The sequence below is a fragment of the Entelurus aequoreus genome, linkage group LG10 (genome assembly GCF_033978785.1).
Source record: "Entelurus aequoreus isolate RoL-2023_Sb linkage group LG10, RoL_Eaeq_v1.1, whole genome shotgun sequence".
NCBI lineage: Eukaryota > Metazoa > Chordata > Actinopteri > Syngnathiformes > Syngnathidae > Entelurus > Entelurus aequoreus.
Window position 1 is genome coordinate 46714345 of NC_084740.1, and position 11189 is coordinate 46725533.

Below are 11189 nucleotides of genomic sequence, written 5' to 3' on the forward strand. Positions count from 1 at the left end.
AAAATCCAAGATTTTTTTTTTTTTCTCCGTTTTTTTTCTAAGTGTCTGATAGAGAGAAGGTAAAAAGAGGTGCTTTTTACCCTCTTTCGATTTGGTACTTAGAAAAAAATCCAATTTTTTTTTTTCTCTCCATTTTTTTTCTAAGTGTCTGTCGAGAGAAGGTAAAAAAAGATGCTTTTTACCCTCTTTCGATTTGGTACATAGAAAAAATCCAATTTTTTTTTTTTTTTTTTTTTTTCCCCCCCCCCGTTTTTTTTCTAAGTGTCTGATCGAGAGAAGGTAAAAAGAGGTGCTTTTTACCCTCTTTCGATTTGGTACATAGAAAAAATCCACTTTTTTTTTTCCTCCATTTTTTTTCTAAGTGTCTGATCGAGAGAAGGTAAAAAGAGGTGCTTTTTACCCTCTTTCGATTTAGTACTTAGAAAAAAATCCAAGAATTGTTTTTTTCCCCCCCGTTTTTTTCCTAAGTGTCTGATCGAGAGAAGGTAAAAGGAGGTGCTTTTTACCCTCTTTCGATTTGGTACTTAGAAAAAATCCAATAAATTTTTTTTTTCCCCCGTTTTTTTCTAAGTGTCTGATCGAGAGAAGGTAAAAAGAGGTGCTTTTTACCCTCTTTCGATTTGGTACTTAGATAAAGTCCAATAATTATTTTTTTTTTCCCGTTTTTTTTCTAAGTGTCTGATCGAGAGAAGGTAAAAAGAGGTGCTTTTTACCCTCTTTCGGTTTGGTACTTAGAAAAAAATCTGAGATTTTTTTCTTTTTCCCCGTTTTTTTTCTAAGTGTTTGATCGAGAGAAGGTAAAAAGAGGTGCTTTTAACCCTCTTTCAATTTGGTACTAAGAAAAAATCCAAGATTTTTTTTTTTTTTTTACAATTTTTTTTCTAAGTGTCTGATCGAGAGAAGGTAAAAAGAGGTGCTTTTTACCCTCTTTCGATTTGGTACTTAGAAAAAATCCAATAATTATTTTTTCCCCCCCGTTTTTTTTCTAAGTGTCTGATCGGGAGAAGGTAAAAAGAGGTGCTTTTTACCCTCTTTCGATTTGGTACATAGAAAAAAATCCAATAATTTTTTTTTTCTCCGTTTTTTTTCTAAGTGTCTGATCGAGAGAAGGTAAAAAGAGGTGCTTTTTACCCTCTTTCGATTTGGTACTTAGATAAAGTCCAATAATTATTTTTTTTTTCCCGTTTTTTTTCTAAGTGTCTGATCGAGAGAAGGTAAAAAGAGGTGCTTTTTACCCTCTTTCGGTTTGGTACTTAGAAAAAAATCTGAGATTTTTTTCTTTTTCCCCGTTTTTTTTCTAAGTGTTTGATCGAGAGAAGGTAAAAAGAGGTGCTTTTTACCCTCTTTCGATTTGGTACGTAGAAAAAATCCATTATTATTTTTTTTTTTCTAAGTGTCTGATCGGGAGAAGGTAAAAAGAGGTGCTTTTTACCCTTTTTCGATTTGGTACATAGAAAAAATCCAATAATTTTTTTTTTTCTCCGTTTTTTTCTAAGTGTCTGATCGAGAGAAGGTAAAAAGAGGTGCTTTTTACCCTCTTTCGATTTGGTACTTAGAAAAAAATCCAAATTATTATTATATTTTCCACGTTTTTTTTCTAAGTGTCTGATCGAGAGAAGGTAAAAAGAGGTGCTTTTTACCCTCTTTCGATTTGGTACTTAGAAAAAATCAAATTTTTAATTATTTTTTTCTCCATTTTTTTCTAAGTGTCTGATCGAGAGAAGGTAAAAAGAGGTGCTTTTTACCCTCTTTCGATTTGGTACTTAGAAAAAAATCCAATTTTTTTTTTCTCTCCATTTTTTTTCTAAGTGTCTGTCGAGAGAAGGTAAAAAAAGATGCTTTTTACCCTCTTTCGATTTGGTACATAGAAAAAATCCAATTTTTTTTTTTTTTTTTTTTTTTTCCCCCCCCCGTTTTTTTTCTAAGTGTCTGATCGAGAGAAGGTAAAAAGAGGTGCTTTTTACCCTCTTTCGATTTGGTACATAGAAAAAATCCACTTTTTTTTTTCCTCCATTTTTTTTCTAAGTGTCTGATCGAGAGAAGGTAAAAAGAGGTGCTTTTTACCCTCTTTCGATTTAGTACTTAGAAAAAAATCCAAGAATTGTTTTTTTCCCCCCCGTTTTTTTCCTAAGTGTCTGATCGAGAGAAGGTAAAAGGAGGTGCTTTTTACCCTCTTTCGATTTGGTACTTAGAAAAAATCCAATAAATTTTTTTTTTCCCCCGTTTTTTTCTAAGTGTCTGATCGAGAGAAGGTAAAAAGAGGTGCTTTTTACCCTCTTTCGATTTGGTACTTAGATAAAGTCCAATAATTATTTTTTTTTTCCCGTTTTTTTTCTAAGTGTCTGATCGAGAGAAGGTAAAAAGAGGTGCTTTTTACCCTCTTTCGGTTTGGTACTTAGAAAAAAATCTGAGATTTTTTTCTTTTTCCCCGTTTTTTTTCTAAGTGTTTGATCGAGAGAAGGTAAAAAGAGGTGCTTTTAACCCTCTTTCAATTTGGTACTAAGAAAAAATCCAAGATTTTTTTTTTTTTTTTACAATTTTTTTTCTAAGTGTCTGATCGAGAGAAGGTAAAAAGAGGTGCTTTTTACCCTCTTTCGATTTGGTACTTAGAAAAAATCCAATAATTATTTTTTCCCCCCCGTTTTTTTTCTAAGTGTCTGATCGGGAGAAGGTAAAAAGAGGTGCTTTTTACCCTCTTTCGATTTGGTACATAGAAAAAAATCCAATAATTTTTTTTTTCTCCGTTTTTTTTCTAAGTGTCTGATCGAGAGAAGGTAAAAAGAGGTGCTTTTTACCCTCTTTCGATTTGGTACTTAGATAAAGTCCAATAATTATTTTTTTTTTCCCGTTTTTTTTCTAAGTGTCTGATCGAGAGAAGGTAAAAAGAGGTGCTTTTTACCCTCTTTCGGTTTGGTACTTAGAAAAAAATCTGAGATTTTTTTCTTTTTCCCCGTTTTTTTTCTAAGTGTTTGATCGAGAGAAGGTAAAAAGAGGTGCTTTTTACCCTCTTTCGATTTGGTACGTAGAAAAAATCCATTATTATTTTTTTTTTTTCTAAGTGTCTGATCGGGAGAAGGTAAAAAGAGGTGCTTTTTACCCTTTTTCGATTTGGTACATAGAAAAAATCCAATAATTTTTTTTTTTCTCCGTTTTTTTCTAAGTGTCTGATCGAGAGAAGGTAAAAAGAGGTGCTTTTTACCCTCTTTCGATTTGGTACTTAGAAAAAAATCCAAATTATTATTATATTTTCCACGTTTTTTTTCTAAGTGTCTGATCGAGAGAAGGTAAAAAGAGGTGCTTTTTACCCTCTTTCGATTTGGTACTTAGAAAAAATCAAATTTTTAATTATTTTTTTCTCCATTTTTTTCTAAGTGTCTGATCGAGAGAAGGTAAAAAGAAGTGCTTTTTATCCTCTTTCGATTTGGTACTTAGAAAAAATCAACTTTTTTTTTTCTCCTCCGTTTTTTCTCTAAGTGTCTGTCGAGAGAAGGTAAAAAGAGGTGCTTTTTTACCCTCTTTCGATTTGGTACTTAGAAAAAATCCTATTTTTTATTATTATTTTTCCATTTTTTTCTAAGTTTCTGTCGAGAGAAGGTAAAAAGAGGTGCTTTTTACCCTCTTTCGATTTGGTACTTAGAAAAATCCAATTTTTTATTTTTTTCTCCGTTTTTTTTCTAAGTGTCTGATCGAGAGAAGGTAAAAAGAGGTGCTTTTTACCCTCTTTCGATTTGGTACTTAGAAAACAATCCAAGAGAATTTTTTTTTCCCCCGTTTTTTTTCTAAGTGTCTGATCGAGAGAAGTTAAAAAGAGGTGCTTTTTACCCTCTTTCGATTTGGTACTTAGAAAAAATCCAATTTTTTTTTTCCCCCCCTTTTTTTTTCTAAGTGTCTGATCGAGAGAAGGTAAAAAGAGGTGCTTTTTACCCTCTTTCGATTTGGTACTTAGAAAAAATCAAATTTTTTATTATTTTTTCCCCGTTTTTTTTCTAAGTGTCTGAGCGAGAGAAGGTAAAAAGAGGTGCTTTTTACCCTCTTTCGATTTGGTACTTAGAAAAAATCCAATTTTTTTTTTTTTTTTTCTCATTTTTTTCTAAGTGTCTGATCGAGAGAAGGTAAAAAGAGGTGCTTTTTACCCTCTTTCGATTTGGTACTTAGAAAAAATCAATTTTTTTTTTTTTTCCTCCGTTTTTTTTCTAAGTGTCTGATCGAGAGAAGGTAAAAAGAGGTACTTTTTATCCTCTTTCGATTTGGTACTTAGAAAAAATCCCAATTTTTTTTTTTATTTTGTCCGTTTTTTTTCTAAGTGTCTGTCGACTAAGTCATCCTTTCACCCCACATTGTGCTATGTGCATTAAAGTCACCATGAAGTCATCCTTTCACCCCACATTGTGCTATGTGCATTAAAGTCACCATGAAGTCATCCTTTCACCCCACATTGTGCTATGTGCGTTAAAGTCACCATGAAGTCATCCTTTCACCCCACATTGTGCTATGTGCGTTAAAGTCACCATGAAGTCATCCTTTCACCCCACATTGTGCTATGTGCGTTAAAGTCACCATGAAGTCATCATTTCACCCCACATTGTGCTATGTGGATTAAAGTCACCATGAAGTCACCCTTTCACACCACATTGTGCTATGTGCATTAAAGTCACCATGAAGTCATCCTTTCACCCCACATTGTGCTATGTGCGTTAAAGTCACCATGAAGTCATCCTTTCACCCCACATTGTGCTATGTGCGTTAAAGTCACCATGAAGTCATGCTTTCACCCCACATTGTGCTATGTGCATTAAAGTCACCATGAAGTCATCCTTTCACCCCACATTGTGCTATGTGCATTAAAGTCACCATGAAGTCATCCTTTCACCCCACATTGTGCTATGTGCATTAAAGTCACCATGAAGTCATCCTTTCACCCCACATTGTGCTATGTGCGTTAAAGTCACCATGAAGTAATCCTTTCACCCAACATTGTGCTATGTGCGTTAAAGTCACCATGAAGTCATCATTTCACCCCACATTGTGCTATGTGGATTAAAGTCACCATGAAGTCACCCTTTCACACCACATTGTGCTATGTGCATTAAAGTCACCATGAAGTCATCCTTTCACCCCACATTGTGCTATGTGCGTTAAAGTCACCATGAAGTCATCCTTTCACCCCACATTGTGCTATGTGCGTTAAAGTCACCATGAAGTCATGCTTTCACCCCACATTGTGCTATGTGCATTAAAGTCACCATGAAGTCATCCTTTCACCCCACATTGTGCTATGTGCATTAAAGTCACCATGAAGTCATCCTTTCACCCCACATTGTGCTATGTGCGTTAAAGTCACCATGAAGTCATCCTTTCACCCCACATTGTGCTATGTGCGTTAAAGTCACCATGAAGTCATCCTTTCACCCCACATTGTGCTATGTGCGTTAAAGTCACCATGAAGTCATCCTTTCACCCCACATTGTGCTATGTGCGTTGAAGTCACCATGAAGTCATCCTTTCCCCCCACATTGTGCTATGTGGATTAAAGTCACCATGAAGTCATCCTTTCACCCCACATTGTGCTATGTGCATTAAAGTCACCATGAAGTCATCCTTTCACCCCACATTGTGCTATGTGCATTAAAATCACCATTAAGTCATTCTTTTCACCCCACATTGTGCTGTGTGCATTAAAGTCACCATGAAGTCATCCTTTCACCCCACATTGTGCTATGTGCATTAAAGTCACCATGAAGTCATCCTTTCACCCCACATTGTGCTATATGCATTAAAGTCACCATTAAGTCATCCTTTCACCCCACATTGTGCTATGTGCATTAAAGTCACCATGAAGTCCTCCTTTCACCCCACATTGTGCTATATGCATTAAAGTCACCATTAAGTCATCCTTTCACCCCACATTGTGCTATGTGCGTTAAAGTCACCATGAAGTCATGCTTTCACCCCACATTGTGCTATGTGCGTTAAAGTCACCATGAAGTCATCCTTTCACCCCACATTGTGCTATGTGCGTTAAAGTCACCCTGAACTCATCCTTTCACCCCACATTGTGCTATGTGCGTTAAAGGCCTACTGAAATGAATTTTTTTTATTTAAACGGGGATAGCAGATCTATTCTATGTGTCATACTTGATCATTTCGCGATATTGCCATATTTTTGCTGAAAGGATTTAGTATAGAACAACGACGATAAAGATTGCAACTTTTGGTATCTGATAAAAAAAAGGCTTGCCCCTACCGGAAGTAGCGTGACGTAGTCAGTTGAACATATACGCAAAGTTCCCTATTGTTTACAATGATGGCCGCATGAAGTGAGAGAGATTCGGACCGAGAAAGCGACAATTTCCCCATTAATTTGAGCGAGGATGAAAGATTTGTGGATGAGTAAAGTGCAAGTTAAGGACTAGTGGGGAGTTGAAGCTATTCAGATAGGGAAGATGCTGTGAGAGCCGGGGGTGACCTGATATTCAGCTGGGAATGACTACAACAGTAAATAAACACAAGACATATATATACTCTATTAGCCACAACACAACCAGGCTTATATTTAATATGCCACAAATTAATCCTGCATAAAAACACCTGCGTGTTTGTTATGCTAGCTCCTAGCTCCTATGCTAGCTCCTAGCTCCATAGAACACGCCAATACAATTCAAACACCTGATCAACACACACAATCACTCAGCCCAAAAGACCGTTCACCTAACCCAAGGTTCATAAAGCTTATATATTTTAAAAAAGTTACGTACATACGCAAAAAAAAGTTGCGCACATACGGTCAAGCGATCAAATGTTTAGAAGCCAAAGCTGCATACTCACAGTAGCACGTCTGCGTCTTTGTCATCCAAATCAAAGTAATCCTGGTAAGAGTCTGTGTTGTCCCAGTTCTCTACAGGCGTCTGTGTATCGAAGTCAAAAGTCCTCCTGGTTAGAGTCTCTGTTATCCGAGTTCTTCCATCTTGACTGCATCTTTCGGGAATGTAAACAAAGAAGCGCCGGCTGTGTACTGTTGTTGCTGACTACGTTCGAAAAATACGTCCATTTCGCACCGACAACTTTCTTCTTTGCTTGCTCAGCTTCCTTCTCCATAATGCAATGAACATGATTGCAACAGATTCACGAACACAGATGTCCAGAATACTGTGGAATTATGAAATGAAAACAGAGCTTTTTCGTATTGGCTTCAATGTGGAAGGCATACCCGTGTTCCCCGGTCTACGTCACGCGCATACGTCATCCTCAGAGGCGTTTCGAACCGGAAGTTTAGCGGCAAATTTAAAATGTCACTTTATAAGTTAACCCGGCCGTATTGGCATGTGTTATAATGTTAAGATTTCATCATTGATATATAAACTATCAGACTGCGTGGTCGGTAGTAGTGGGTTTCAGTAGGCCTTTAAGTAACGGTTGTTTTGTATGCAATCTTCTATCAAGGAGTGTTACTCGAATAAAGATCATAAAAATGAACTGGCGGGAAAGTTAATAAATACCACGGAACGTTAAAAGTATTTCTGATTCTGGAACAATTTGATGGAAGTGACGTACTCTTCGCGCATGCGTGGAACAACTACCAAACATTTGGAATGAATTTGGCGCCAACTTCTCTACTCCCGAGTGATGCAATGTTTTGGTTTGGAGATTGGTGAGTGACTCCAGCTTTATTTACATATATAACCTATATCTCTCCTTGTAGCGACTTAGCACAACAGCTAGCGATAGCTCCTCGGCTAAAATCTCACGTTTTAAACATTCATGTTCATTCTTAAATTTGTGTCAGCCTTTCTCTCTCTTTTTTTTTAAAAGGTGCTCACATGCCTGCAAATGTTTAGGTCAGTGGTGTCCAAAGTGCAGCCCGGGGGCCATTTGTGGCCCGCAGGTCATTTTTTAACGGCCCCACGGCACATTCTAAAAATACGATTAAAAAAACATAAGTGATATAAAAGAGCAACCATGTGAAATGTAACAAGAAAATGTTGCAATGTTTAATAACACAAAGCTGCCATGCAGGCTTTTTTTTTCTTTAAAAAAAGTAATGAATCAAAATCAGTCATTATGAATTATTGACCTATTCAAGGCTCCAATTACATCACATTAAATATTCCACTTTGGGAAAATGTTGCATATTTTGTTTGCCATATAAAAAAACTAAGCTGTTTTTTTAAAGGGCCTAAAATGAAGAAACAAAAAACATGAACAATGCAACTTATAATTGACGGATAGATCTTAAGTTGATCTCAAGATTATTGTGTTAAAAGTAAACAGTAAAAATGTATAATTTATTTCTTAACACTTTAATGAGTAGGACCCTTTTGGATCCCCAATAATTTTAGTGTGATTTGTTTTTAAGTGTCATTGCTCAAAAATAGTAATGAATTAAAGTCAAAGTTGTGAGTTATCGACCTTTTTAAGACTCCAATTATTATATAATCTGAAATATTCCTCTTAAAAATTTTATTGGATGAAAATATTACATATTTTGTTTTTTTACCATAAAAAAACAGGGTTTTATTTGACAAAAAGAGCATACAACTTAAATCTTTAAAAACGTTATATTGACAGATAGACCTAATGTTGATCTAGAGATTTAAACCTTGAATAATAATAAAAATAATAATACTGAATAATGACACATTTTAAATATTTTTTTGACCAAAACCCTTTGGGGTCCCCGGGATCAAGCCTGAGTGGAGGCCTAAATGTATATTTTTTATACATGTATTGATTTTTAAAATAGAAAAAATCAAAATGGCCCCCGCTTGCTTTGATTTTTCAGTGTGCGGCCCTCAGTGGAAAAAGTTTGGACACCCCTGGTTTAGCTAGTCCTTGGCTTGAAAATGTCTCTCCCCATAGCCCGTGTGTTGTATAGCAGCTGAAGAGTAGTTTCAAACTGAATAGCCAGCAGCCTTCAGGCAATAAACCTAGCATTAACAAAATAACAAAAACTGCTAATTAATGACTTTATAAGCAAGATGTTGGATTAATTTTTGCTGTATGTAGTAACCTGACTACTCTCAAAATTTAAAATGCTAAATATCTTTAAAAAACGACCCTAGTGCAAAGGGAAACAGTGTTTCAATGGTATTTGAACCATAAAGATATTAAAGGAGCTGGGAATTTTTGAAGCTCAAAAATTGTCACTTTTTAAGACCAAGAAAATAAGTGACCTACTTCTTGGAAAGTGAACTTCAAAACATAATAAATGCATGAATAAAAAGTCAATAACTTAAAGAAAATCACTTCATGCAATATTTTAAAACTTGATAGATTATCTTTAAATTATTTAATGAACCAAGTACCGACGTTAAAATAAAAAATAGCTGTAACTTAAGATTTGTCTTTTATGTCTTGAGTATTTTTTTGTACAAAATAAAAATATATCAAAACGGTGCCCGCATACTTTGACTTTTTGGTGAAAAAGTTTAGACACCCCTGTGGTAACATTTATAATCCAATAATGTTTTTGTTTAAATGCTTGTTCCCCTGACTTACGACTTCAAAAGCAAATATGTAAAGGTTGTTCTCCAAGTACCACTTCAGGAAAAACAACTTTGCTCTCCAAGTACCACCATAATGACCAACATTGAAATACAGTTGTGTAGTGGCCATAAGTATTCATTGAATATTTTCGGCCACAGTTTGAACAGTAACACTGTTTGCATATTTATGTCATTCTTTGTCATACCACAGTTAGAGAATCACTGGCTTAGGGAATTGTGTAATACTATCATGAGGGGATTATACATTAAAATGCACTGTAACATGTGGTCCTAAATAAAGAGTGTTCTAGTACATGTGTATGATTGTGCTGCGTTTCTCTCCCTAGGATTACCTGGTAGTCCAGGGGCCAAAGGTGGACCTGGATTTTAAAGTTTTGGTTTTGGTGAGTAACTACAGCTTTATTTCCATGTATACATTTGCTCGATAACCTACTGTATACCTCTCTTTGTAGCAACTTAGCACAAGAGCTAGCGATAGCTCCTCGGCTAAAATCTCGCATTTTAAACATTCATGTTCGCGTCAAATTTGGACGATTACTATTGCATTATAATTATACATGTTTTTAAATATCCCCCTCATGTTCCCATTTACTTTTAGGTAAGCTACTTTTTAGACAACACACTCGTAAAATATTCTAACATAAAACGTGATTACTTCTAGACCTCCACCCCACATCACACCTCACCCACTTCTCCAAAGTGGGCTGGCTCAAGGTGGAGGACAGAGTAAAACAACTTGCACTGAGCCTAGTCTATAAAATCCGCTACACCTCCCTGATACCGAAGTACATGTCAAACTACTTCCTTAACGTAAATGACCGCCATAACCACAACACCAGGGGGAGCTCCACTAACCACGTTAAACTCATATTCCGAACTAACAAAGGTCTTAACTCATTCTCTCTATGCCACATCAATGTGGAATGCACTCCCAACAGGTATAAAAGAAAGGGCATCTCTATCCTCCTTCAAAACCGCACTAAAAGAACACCTCCAGGCAACTACAACCCTAAACTAACACCCTCCCTTCCACATAATACCTCTTCGGATTGTAAATCAAATGTAAATAATCAAATGTAGACACTTTTTCTTATACTTTCTGATCTCTCTCTCTATGTCCACTACTTGCTGTACATATCCTACCAAGTCAGTCCTATACGGTTTCAATGTCCATTTCTCTGATGATGCAATTGTTGATGCTGATTGTTGATGCTGATTGTTGATGACTGAAGTGTTGATACCAACCAAACCCCCCACCCCCTCCATATCCCACACCCAGGAGTGTAAATCATGTAAATAATTAAATGTATATACTCTGATGATTATCTTGTGTGATGACTGTATTATGCTGATAGTATATATCTGTATCATGAATCAATTTAAGTGGACCCCGACTTAAACAAGTTGAAAAACTTATTGGGGTGTTACCATTTAGTGGTCAATTGTACGGAATATGTACTTCACTGTGCAATCTACTAATAAAAGTTTCAATCAAAAAAATGTCACAGAATGCCGTCAAAAAGGGGACGTTGTTTTCGCGCATGCGCGGACCTCGGCCCCTGACGTATAATTACTATTATTATAGTGAAGTTTTCGATGGATGGATATTAGTAACCAGCAAAAAGGTATATTATAAACAGAGGTCACAACATCAGAACTATATTTATGTGTGTATATGTGTATGTA